The following is a 12,592-nucleotide window of genomic DNA, read 5'->3' on the forward strand; positions in this document are numbered from 1 at the left end:
ATGTATATAGCTTTTTATTTCTTCTTTGAAGACAAGTCCAGCTTGTGAAGCTGCTGACATCTCTTCAGGACACCTCCTTTCTTTGGATGTGAGAGGGGCTAGATAGCTCAATGGCAGAGCACATGCTTTGTATGTAGGAAGTCCCAGGTTCAGTCATCTGCTCCTCCAGGACTCGGGAAGATCCTTGACAGAAACCTTCAAAGACCCACTGCCAATCAATGCTGAAAATTCTGCTGGCCTGACTTTATAAAAGGTATATTCCTTTTTTCCTATTTACTGATAACTTCATTATTTACCACTGATAGCTCATTATACAGTAGGAAAGAGTAGAAAATGTGATTTTTCCAAAAAGCAGACATGGGGACTCACTGGGGCTGTGTCTCTGGATGTTGTTGGACTGTAACAAGCTGGTGGGACAATGTCTACAGGGTTACATGTTCCTCACTGCCAGTCTAAGATATGTAGCAAATTCATGACTCTCATATTTACTTTACTTTTACTTTACTTTTATTGAATTTATACCCTGTCCCTCTAGACCAGGGGTGTCCAACCTTTCACCTTCCCTGGGCCACATTAGAAGATGAAAATTTGGTTTGGGCCGCACATACATTTGGTTTGGGCCGCATGGGGGGGGGCAGCCCTAGCCGTCCTCCGCAGCCCCGCTCCAAGCGCGCTTGCCAGCAGCTGCGATCTCAGACAGCAGAGGCGGCTTTATGGGGCCGGGAGGGGGTCCACCTATTGACGGGGACGGCACAATGCAGTCATGCAGGCCCCTCTCCCCTCCCTTCCCGCTCCTTCCTCTCTCTCTCCCCCCCCCCCACCGTTGTGACGTGCCCCAGCCGCATTCCGGCCGCAAGTACCGGTAGTGTAACTTGAAACTTTGAAATTTCTTTAAAAATAAAGAATTGCACTGGGCCACATTACAAGCCGACCTGGGCCACATGCGGCCCTCGGGCCGCAGGTTGGACAAGCCTGCTCTAGACAAAGTCTACTCAGGGCGGCTTAGTCTACCTGGGGAGGCTATTTGAACGAAGGAGTAAACTCAAATATTCTGCTTCTACTATCATAGGCAGACACCCTGGATTTGCTTCTCGGCTTAGTACTACTTGACCACTTATGGGTCTTGCAGCATCACATTAGCATAGCATACATCTAGCAGGAGAAAAGACCTGATGGCTTAAGCAGGTATTTTCCACTACCATCCTCGATTTCTTTTTCTATTTTCCACTACCACCCAATTACATATACTCCCAAATAAGTATTTTACTTGGGAATATACCCAAGAATGGATATAGATATAGAAATTTAACTCAGGAGATGTTCAACACAAATAACTTCAGCATATGTAATTTGAGAAACACTGGCCAGAATCCTATTGGGGTTTCACTCTGAAGTAAGTAAGATTATGTAAATTGTGGGGATAAATGGCAGTCAGTCAGCAAGCTGATGAGCCCAGACAGATGATCAGGAATGAGACCAGCACTTCTTTAATTAGCTGCAATTTGCTGACACAACTTACATGATTTCAATAGAATTCTGATCAACATTTTACACATAAACAATAAAAAACAGAATTCTATTTGTTTAAGCAAGACATTCTTAACTTCTGCCTGACTGCCACTACTGGTACAGCAGTCAGGCTGTAGAAATGGTCTATTTTCACCTAAGGCAAAGTTTAAAATTGTTTTCCTAAGCAGAAATGTATACATCTTTTAATTCATTTACCATGACCTCTTCACTCAGCATATACTATCTAAATGGTTATTATAGTTTACAAACCTCGTCTCAGACTATACACCGCAGGTATTCAAAACTATTTGCATAGCAAGAGGTTTTTTATAAGCTTAGAGTAATTAAGATTTAATATAAGACATGAATTTAAAACTCTCCTGCAAATGTAATTGCTTTATATGCACTTTTGCAAGACAGAAATATTGAAGCCAGATTTCAGATGATACTTTTCTTTCACACATAACACAGCATAAAGAAAATAAATATAATTGTGTTCCTGATAGCTTTCATTATATGGCTAAATATGCAGTCGCAGAATGTGAAGCAAAAGACAGAAAAGGCTGTGGAAGGAGAGATTAAGCTCCACATTCCCATCAAGAGTCATATTGCAAGTTCTGTCATTGTTAGAATAGATCCCAAATGATGAACGGCTGCCCTGTTTGTGCATGCCTTTATCACCAGGGTTCCCGCCCTCCCTGAGCCCTTTCCTGTCATATTCAGTACCGACCTTGAAAGTGATAAGCAGTGCTCAGATCGTTAAATCTAAATGATTTGATTCTGCTCAGCTGCCTCAAAATATTTGTGCTGCCTGGGGAGCAATGGGCTTTCTACACTCCTTCCTTTACCTTTTTCTGTAAACATGTTCTTTGTGCAGCTTAACGCTGACACATTGTCAGGAAAGGTGGTGCTGAAATGATTGCCACAAACTACAAGAGCTTGGGAAAACAATGTTCAGACTTTAGTGCAGAATAAATTTAGAGCATCACACAGTTATATCCACATTCAAAAGTACCATCTATTACATGCAGCACAATCCTATCCATGTATATTTAGCCCTGTGGGCCAAAATCCTATCATCAATGTCATCTTAGAACTGCAGAACTGGAAGGGACCCTATGGCTCATTGAGTCCATCCCTTGTCAAGGAGGCACAGTGGGGAATCGAACTCTCAACGTCTGGCTCCATGGTCAGATACCTAAACCATTGAGCTACTATACACAAAATGGCGCAGTTTTTGCAATTTGGTAGCTGCCGGTCATGCAGCAGGCTACCCAATGCACCACACACCTTACTGTACAATTAGAAGACTATGAGGCATGCAACAAACTATCTCCCAATGCTTGCATGGCTGCAGTTATGCAGCCACTGGCTACTGTCTTGATGGAGCTTACTCCCAAATAAGTATGTTTGGGAGTCCAGACTTTTGATACAAATTTTTCCAATTCTCCCATTATATCATGCTATCCTCAAAAGGAGAATGTATCTTGCTATAAGGCTACAAATAACAGCAGCTGCAGGACCAGCAACAACGATAACAGAATACACAAATTTTAATAGCATCAAATGTTATGTTTCATAAACACATTGACCAATAATCATTTTTAAAGATAATGGAAGTGAGAGGTTCATAGGCATGTTAATGACAATAAATACTCTTTACAGAGTTGTCTGTGGATGCAAACCTATAGAAATTTACCTGATGCTAAGTAGATATATACAGGATTGCACTGTCAATCATGAATGCCCAGTAGGGTGTAATGAACAGAGTGCAGACAGAATTTTTGTTGTGTAGTCATTAAGTTGTGTCCGACTCTTCATGACCCTTTTAGGACATCTCCAGTTTTCTTGAACAGATCTTTGGTTTTTCCCTTTCTATTATTTTTCTCTATTTCTTTGCACTGTTCATTTAAGAAGGCCCTCTTGTCTCTCCTTGCTATTCTTTGGAAGTCTGCATTCAATTTTCTGTAACTTTCCCTATCTCCCTTGCATTTTGTTTCCCGTCTCCTCTCTGCTATTTCTAAGGCCTTGTTGGACATCCACTTTGCTTTCTTACATTTCCTTTTCTTTGGGATGGTTTTTGTTGCTGCCTCCTGTACAATGTTACAAGCCTCCGTCCATAGTTCTTCAGGCACTCTATCCACCAAATCGAGTTCCTTAAATCTGTTCTTCACTTCTACTGTGTATTCATAAGGGACTTGGTGTAGATTATACCTTACTAGCCTAGTGGTTTTTCCTACTTTCATCAGTTTAAGCTTGAATTTTGGTATAAGAAGCTGATGATCAGAACCACAATCAGCTCCAGGTCTTGTTTTTGCTGACTATATAGAGCTTCTCCATCTTTGGCTGCAGATAACATAATCAATCTGGTTTTGGCATTGCCCATCTGGTGATGTCCATGTGTAGAGTTGCCTCTTCCGTTGTTGGAAAAGTGACTGACTTTTGGTCCATGTGGTGTGTGTTGCTGAAAGAGTGGGTCAACTGATTCTCTCTCCCGTCATTTCATTAAGATAACCAGAAAGTTTGTATTTGTGATTTTGACTGTGACTTAATTGAAAACGGAGCTTGATAAAGTTGCACTTCTGGCTACAACTTCCAGGATCCTCCAGCCAGCCTATTGAGAGTTTAAAAGCTACTGTATAACTTTTCCAAACTTTGGCAAAGGATAACAAAGGGAAAGCAGACGAACCAAGGTAGACTCAGTAGGTATTTCCCTGTGGCCCCATGCCAGAGATCACACTGTCTCAGAAATGTCCACCTATCCTCTTCCTGAACTTACAGATGGTGCAGTCTTACCCATACTCCTTCCCGAGGGTGTTTGAAAAAGAACAAAAATACCCCCCCAAAAAAGGTGGGGGGAATCATACCAAATCTCACACATCCCAAAAAAAACCTACATTGGCTAGATTCAGGATGTCCATTTACAAGGCAATTCTGTGCATGCCTATCCAGAGTAAATCCGGTCAAACTCAATGTAATTTATTCCCACTGAATTGCTTCCTTTATTTTCTGTGGTTTGTTTCACCTAAGGACATTAACACAGGGCACTCCCGATGCAAAGGGGTCAAAGGTGCATTTTAGCATCATCTGTAGGAAAGCATAGGACTCCGAAGTGCAGACTCCAAATCATACCTACCTGGGAGAAAGCACCATTCATTCACCTTAATGAAATATACTTCTGAATATAAATTTGCTTCTGAATATATATATTTATGCCCGCAACTAGCTGTAAAATGGCAGTATCCCCTGCGCGACCGCGCCTTCCGTAATGGGTTCACTACTGAAAGCCAGGGACGAGGGTTTCTAAGTCTTTCTACAGTTCGGAGTGCCCAAACTTCACGGGACGTTGGGAGCGCCTGCTCTTGTCGGGCCAACATGACTCCGAGTCTGGAATCGCGACAGCTCCCCGGCCAGAGTCGGAGCATCCGTGGCGCACACGCGCACTCACTCCGGGCCCGACGCCTCGCCTTTCTTTTCAAGTCTACGAGACGCCGGAGGGGCGAAGAGCGGGATCGCTCTACTGCCACGGAAGTGGGGTGGAAGCGGAGAGCCGTGGAGGCAGCACCGATCCTCCTCCCATCTCTCGGGCCGAACTTTTCCCCCCGAGTTACAGCCGATTCTCACCCACTTTTATTCAGACGTAAACAGGACAGGGCTGCCACCCCAGCAGGAATCCAGAGCTGGGCCAGTTCGGGGGGGGGGGTTCGCTACTTCCGAGCCCTTTGCTGGCCAGAGGCTCAAATCGGGGGCGATCCACGCCCAGCACTGCAAGGGGCGCGATCTAACAAGGCACAGTTAGCGCTAGCTGTCAAGACCGAGTGGCCTCTGGGCGTCTGCAGAGTGCGCTGCCTTCGCACTCGGAGCAGCGATGCACAGGACCGAGGAAAAAGTTCCCCAACAAAGGACGCCGGGATGGCGGAGCCCGGGTGGAAAAAGAATCGCGCGCCCCCAGGTCTCTCTGTGTCCCCCCCCCCCCACTCCTCCCCGAGCCTTACCTCTCCCCCAGCCTGATGTTGCGCAGCGCTGCTCACTCCATGGCGGCAGGAGGGCGAGCCACCGGAGTGAAGGAAGCCGCCGTTCCCCCCGCTGCCGCCCAGGTCCTGGCCGCCGCTTCGAGTCATGCACCCGTGTCCGGCGGGTGAGGCTGGAGGTCGAGATGCTCGGGCGAAGTGGGCAGCTGGACGGATGGAGGAGCTGCGGGCCGCGCAGGAGCGCTTTACCAGGCGCCGGAGCTCCGCCAGAGGGGAGGAGACCGCAACGTCACCGGAGGAGCAGCTGGGGAAGGGAGCAAGGGCGAGGAGCCCCTTAGTCCCACCTCCCTGCCGGATGGATCGCTTCCCCTGTTGTGCTTCGTTGGGGCTCCAACGCCTCTGGCCGCGTTTTCCCGCCAAAGGGTTAGCGAGCGCACTCGGGACCGGGTGGGTGGGCGCGCGCGCCCCTGTGCTTCTCCCGGTCACTTCTGAAGAGAATCGGGTTTTCCGCTCCATCCTCTTCAGGCGCCGCTTCCATGAGCGGGAATTCGGTGGGAGGGCGTGGTGCGCCTCCCCAACGAGTGGGCTCCTGGTTGTGGCGCTCCTTTTCCCTGAGGGAAGAATGCGCGGCGGATGGGAGATGGGAGCCTCTCCCATAGTCAGAGGCAGGGGTCAAGCTGCATGACAGGAAAAGCGGGCTTTTGGAAAGCCTGTGTTTCACACCCTTTGTTTTTGAAGGGGGGAAATCCTCCAGTAGCTGCAGCTAGGAAGGAAAGGTGATAACAGTAATAATCGGCAAGCTCTCCCTCTTGCTTGCAACAGGCTGGAGAGAGAGAGGGGGCGGAAAGGTAGTCTTATGTCAATGAGATACAGGCACCCCTCCAAGTTCCCCTGAATTTTCCATGTAGGGCTGCTTCCCTAATTCTCTGGAAGGGGATTTCTCAGGGAACTATGAAAACAGAAGATGGTACTTGGTGACAGCTCCTACTTCCGCTGTCTTGAACTGAGGCTGTGGGATGGTTGCCAGGGAAATCTGTTCAGAAGCTCCCCTCTCTTGCTCTCCCATTCTTTCTGGACAGTGCTTCAAGGTTGGTTGTAGAAAGAAAGAATAGGTGCCTCTCCTCTCACTAGTTCACCTGCTCTTTCTCAGTGGCATTGTAATGGTGAATGTACCCAACAATGTCTGTTTCTTCCTTTCATACTGTCCTGTGATAGAAGATAAAAGGTGCAGAAGGGGCCCCACCTTTTTTTCTTCCTTTCTTCTGGTCATCAGCCCTAGTCCTGACAGCTAAAGCAGGCAACGGATGTACAAGCAATTCAAACCTTCTGATAACTAGTGACAGCAAACATTACTTACCCAGAAGTGACCATCCCATGCCCAGTCACTGTGTTAGTGCCTCTCACTTCCCCTGGCAAAAAGATCTGATTTGACTAGATTTAATTTGCACCATGGTACCACTCAAGAGGAAGAACTCAGCTGAACAAGTCAGAGAGGCTTCTTCTGTGGCCTACCCACTTACATCAAAAAGAGAGAAGAAGAATGGATGGATGTGAGATATTCATTGAAGCAACAGAACTGGTGTGTGGTGGGGGAGGCAGCCAGGTTTGCTTGGATGCATTTCTCCCTCCCCCTTTTAAGGGTCTGCTAGAGAGAGAGAGAGAGAGCATGGGACATGGTGGTGCTGCAGGTTAAGTTGCAAAGCCTCTCAGCTGCAAGGTCAAAGATCAGCAGTTCGAATCCACGTGACAGAATGAGCTCCCATCGCTTGTCCCAGCTCCTGCCAATGTAGCAGTTTGAGAGCATGTAAAAATTCGAGTAGATAAATAGGTACCACCACGGTGGAAAGGTAATGGTGTTCCATGTCTAATTACGCTGGCCACGTGACCATCGAAACTGTCTACGGACAAATGCTGGCTCTATGGCTTGGAACAGGGATGAGCACCACCCCCTAGAGTTGGACATGACTGGACAATTTGTCAAGGGGAAAAGTTACCTTTACCTTTAGAGAGAAAGCATCCCTGTTTTCCACATGATCACCTCTTTGTAATAGCAACAGCTTCAATGACACAATTTTGCCCATCACCATCTTATTTATTTGCATGAATTTCTGTATCACTTGACATACAAATATCACAGATATTTAAAATCACAATTTTTAAAACTGCAACAATAAAAATACAAACATGAAAATAAAATCACAAGATAAAAAAACACAATATCCATATTATGGTTACATGGAAAGCCTAAGCGAACAGATTTGTCCCCCAGTAAAACTGATGGTATAGCATATAATCATGGGCCAGGGCGTGGACTCACCTCCCTCTATTACCATCTCCACACAAGAATTGGAGGTTGTGCATGATTTTGTGTACCTTGGCTCAACAATCCCTGATACTCTCTCCCTAGATGTTGAGCTGGATAAACGCATTGGCAAAGGAGCTACCATGTTCTCTAGACTCACAAAGAGAGTATGGCTTAATAAGAAGCTGACGACATATACCAAGATCCAGATCTATAGAGCCTGTGTTGTCAGCACACTCCTGTACTGCAGTGAGTCCTGGACCCTTTGTGCATGGCAGGAGAGGAAGCTGAACACGTTCCATACGTGTTGTCTCCGACGCATTTTTGGTATCACCTTGTAGAACAAAGTTCCAAACAGAGTAGTCCTAGAATGAGCTGGAATTTTTATCATGGATACATTACTGAAACAGTGACATCTATGTTGGTTTGGGCATGTTGTGAGAATGGCTGATGGTCAGATTCCAAAATATTTCCCTTATGGAGAATTAGTGCAGGGAAATCACCCTAGAGGGAGACCACAGCTGCGATACAAGGATATCTGCGTGGGATCCAAAGGCCTTAGAAATGGATCTCAACAGATGGGAAACCCTGACATTTGAGCGTTCAGCCTGGAGGCAGGCGGTGCATCACAGCCTCTCCCAATTTGAAGAGACCCTTGTCTAGCAGGCTGAGGCAAAGAGGCAGTCCCGAAAGCAGCAAAATCAGGGAGCTAGATGGGGTACAGATTGTATTTGTCCTCTGTGTGGAAGGGATTGTCACTCTCAAATTGGCCTTCTCAGCCACACTAGATGCTGTTCCAAGTCCTCCATGCAGAGCATGATACCATAGTCTCTCAAGACTGAAGGATGCCTAATATAAAAAACTGCTGGTGCCTGCACAATTTTAATAGTATAGGAGGGACAAAGGTCCACCTAGTCAAAGCTTTGCTTTTTCCAGTAGTGATGTATAGAAGTGAGAGCTGGACTGTAAAGAAAGTTGACCGCTGAAGAATTTATGCTTTTGAATTGTGGTGCTGGAGGAGACTCTTGAGAGTCCCCTGGACTGTAAAGAAAACAAACCTATCCATTTTGAAGGAAATCAACCCTGAGTGCTCACTAGAAGGACAGATCCTGAAGCTGAGGCTCCAGTACTTTGGCCATCTCATGAGAAGAGAAGACTCCCTGGAATAGACCCTGATGTTGGGAAAGTGTGAAGGCAAGAGGAGAAGGGGATGACAGAGGACAAGATGGTTGGGCAGTGTCATTGAAGCTACCAACACAAATGTGATCAAACTCCGGGAGGCAGTGGAAGACAGGAGGACCTGGCGTGCTCTGGTCCAGGGGATCATGAAGAGTCGGACAGAACTTACTGTAACAACTAAACAACAACAACAACAGGACTTCTACAGGGCAGAAACTGCAAACTATGCAGCAAAGAAAAATCAAATTATACAGTACTAAACAAAAAAAGTGCAGTCTGAGGTTTTGCTTAATATGTGTGTTAGTTACTATATTTAATGTGTTAATGAACATTAATAGGTGATGTTTTGCCACATTTTGTGGAAAAAAAATGTTGTTTTTACAGGACATTAAAAAAATTCACATCTTCAGGCAAAGAGTAAAGAACTAAACTAAAGAAAATACTTTTTTGAAATGCAGAACAACTTGTTTAGAGTATTTCTTACAACTTGCTCTCCTTTTCTGAAGAGAAGACGTATTGCCACCCCACCTCCACCAGTGTTATTCTCGGCTTCTTTTCTCTTGTTTTATAGCCAGTCCCATACAATTACAAATGTCGTGCTTTTTTCATGGTATTTCCCCTGTGCTTAGTTCCTTCTGCTAGGCTGAAACATTGTGATCTGCTTGTTTTGCATTGGGGCAACCATTCTGGGACTGTTCCATTTACAGTACACGTTGCTGAAGCAGTGGGACATTCACAGCTGCTTTTGCTATGCACCAGTCTCTACAGCAACCAAACAACCCATGGCTGTCTCCTGACTCAGTTTTCATGTGTTACTCTTACTCCAGTATAAATTATTGATTAACAACATAGTATACTTTAGAAATGCCTGAAAGCCACTTGTTTGCTTCATGTTTATCTTTGCCTCTTTCTCTGCAACGCTGCTGGCCTTTAGCCATGGTAATTTTTGCCTTACTAAAATTGTTTTAGAGCTGATATGGTGTAGGACAATGGTTATCAGTCTTTAGCCTTCAGCTCTCATCAGACTCATCTAGAGTAGGAGGAAAATTATGATATCATCCTTATAGGAAGCATGATAAAAGATGTTGTTACATACCATCAAGTTCAAGGTAAAGTGACCCTATCAATGAGTGACCTCCAGAGTGTTCGGTCTTTACCGCTTGTAAACTCAAGGCTATGGTTGCCTTCTGGAGTCAATCCATATTTGATCTTCCTCTTTTCTTGCTGTCTTCATCTTTTCCAAACATTATTGTCTTTTCCAGAGAATCTTGCCATTTCTTGATCTGCCCCAAATATGACAGTTTTGTCCTTTTTGCTTCCAGAAAAAGTTCTGATTTGATTTATTCTAAGACTCACTTGTTCATTTTTCTGGCAGTCCAGCAAAGCTCTCCATCACCACCATATTTCAAATAAATCATTTTTCCCTCTGCCTACTCTCTTCACTGTCCAGCTTTCATATCCATACATAATAATTGGGAATAGAATATTATGAATGATCTTGGCCTTAGTCTTCAGAGACACATCCTTACACTTGATGGTCTTCTTTAATTCCTTCATTGCTGCCCTTCTGAGTCTTAGTCTTCTTCTGATTTCTTGGCTGCAGTCTCCATTTGGACTGATTACTGAACCAAGGTATACAACACTTTTAACATCAAAGTTATGTGGTTTTTCTGTAGTCATGATTTTGTCCTTTTAATGTTCAACTACAGCCCTGCTTTTACACTTCCTTTTCTCACTTTAATCAGAAATCATGTCAAGTTATTCCTGCCTTCTGCTAGCAATATGGTGTTGTCTATGCATTTTAAGTTACTGATGGTTTTTCTGCTGATTTTCATTCCCCCTCCATCTGAATCTAACCCAGCTTTCCATGCATGTTCTGTGTACAGATTGAACAGATAATGAGACAAAATACACCCCTGTCTGACACCTTTGCTCATAGGGAACAGTTCTGTTTCTCCATATTCTGTCCTAACCGTAGCTTCTTGTCTGTAGTACAGGTTATGCACCAGGACAATCAAGTGCTGAAACACACCCGTTTCTTTCAGAACAATTGATACCTTCTCATGATCCACACAGTCAAAGGTTTTGCTGAAGTGTATTAAGCACAGAGTGATCTTCTTCTGAAATTCTTTGGTGTGTTGCAGTAGCCAGCCTACATTTGTGAAGTGATCTTGAGTGCATCTTCCATTTCAAAATCTAGCAAGAACATCAGGCACTTTGCACTCCATCCAGAGTAAAAGTCTTTGTTAGAACACCTTGAACATCACTTTACTTGGAGGGGAAATTAATATAATGGTTCTATAGTTACTGTACTTCTTGGTGTCTTCGTTCTTCGGAATTAGAATGTATACTGATTTTTTCCAAATACGTTGTGAAAAATAAACCACGCTTTTTCAAGTGGGATACAACTTGCATACATATGTGATGCATTATTTATTTATGTAGTATTTACTCAGATTATATATTTTAATTTAATTAGAATTTACCTTGTTTGTAGGAATTTCAAGGTGGCTGAAAATGGAATGATAATAGTAAAACACCAAAGCAGAATACGTCATAATAAAAGTCTTAATGTGTACCAGAACATCAGCAACATTTATAAACCTGAAGCCAGTAAATCATAGCAGTCAGTAATAATCACAAACTCAAGGAAACCATAGAAATAATCATAAACCATAGCAATAATCACAAACTCAAAGAAGCTTATGTCTTTAAAAGGTCAACTTAGATTACACTGAACAATTGCAAGAATAGGGCAGATGTTGCCTTGTGCCTACAAGATCACCAACTATCACACCAACCTATGGATGGAAAAACCATTTTTTGGGGAGTTGCCATTGAAAAGGTTCCATGTTATGATCACAACAGCCCTGCTGAAGGCCTGTTTCCCTGCTCATTCTCTTCACACAGTGCCTACTTTGGAAACCCACAGAAACAATTCTCATATGCACTCTCTTCAGGCTGCCTGATTGAGTTTAGAAAGTAGAGCACATGGAACCATGTGCCTCAGACATAGAGTGAACTGATAAGCATGTTCATGGGTGGAGAGGAGAGGTTTCGTAAATCTCAACTCAGGATATTGGGTCTTTAAAGAGTAAGACTAAACTCTTGAAATGGGCCCAGAATAAAGCTGTGATGTAGTGCTTTCAATACTTGTGCAATAAGCTCATGACATTGAAGAGAAGGCATTTGTCATTCTGAACCACAGGATGTTTTCAGATGCTGTTCAAGGACCACCTCATACTGTATACAGTGTGCCATAATCATCCGTCTTGGTGTCCAAACCGTCTGTTTCCTTTTCATTTGGTTGTTATAAAGTCACCACTTTAGTTTAAAGAGCTGTAAAAGGAATTAAACTGGAGAACATATTATTGTTTCTACCCATTTTCAGTGTGTTGTTTAAGCAAATTTGGTTACATGTGACATAAACCCCCAAATTTTGCCTAGATTCCCACAGACACAGATGCCCTTCATTTTTTAATTTTTCCATGCAATTTAGTTTAATCACTATATCCTGCTGTTGAACAGAATTAATGATGTGTGCAGGGGAAAGCCCCTAGTAGTTTCTGCTGAGGCCTTTTCCTGTAAAATTTAACCCCACAAATTTGCAACTTGGCTCTTTCCCTCAGCC

General features: G+C 44.1%; 2 protein-coding genes across 2 annotated transcripts in view; both read right to left on the reverse strand.

Annotated features, from left to right (window-relative positions):
• The window catches only part of DSE (dermatan sulfate epimerase), a 42,499-nt gene extending 36,730 nt beyond the window's left edge, over positions 1–5,769 (reverse strand). The window contains exon 1 of the mRNA XM_020810840.3: positions 5,505–5,769. The gene's annotated coding sequence lies outside the window, so the exon portion shown is untranslated. The remainder of the gene's footprint in view (positions 1–5,504) is intronic.
• Positions 1–12,592, reverse strand: part of LOC144586492 (uncharacterized) — a 1,082,363-nt gene that overhangs the window by 203,109 nt on the left and 866,662 nt on the right. The gene's annotated exons all lie outside the window — the stretch shown is intronic.

Source organism: Pogona vitticeps, chromosome 1 (genome assembly GCF_051106095.1).
Source record: "Pogona vitticeps strain Pit_001003342236 chromosome 1, PviZW2.1, whole genome shotgun sequence".
Classification (NCBI taxonomy): Eukaryota; Metazoa; Chordata; class Lepidosauria; order Squamata; family Agamidae; genus Pogona; species Pogona vitticeps.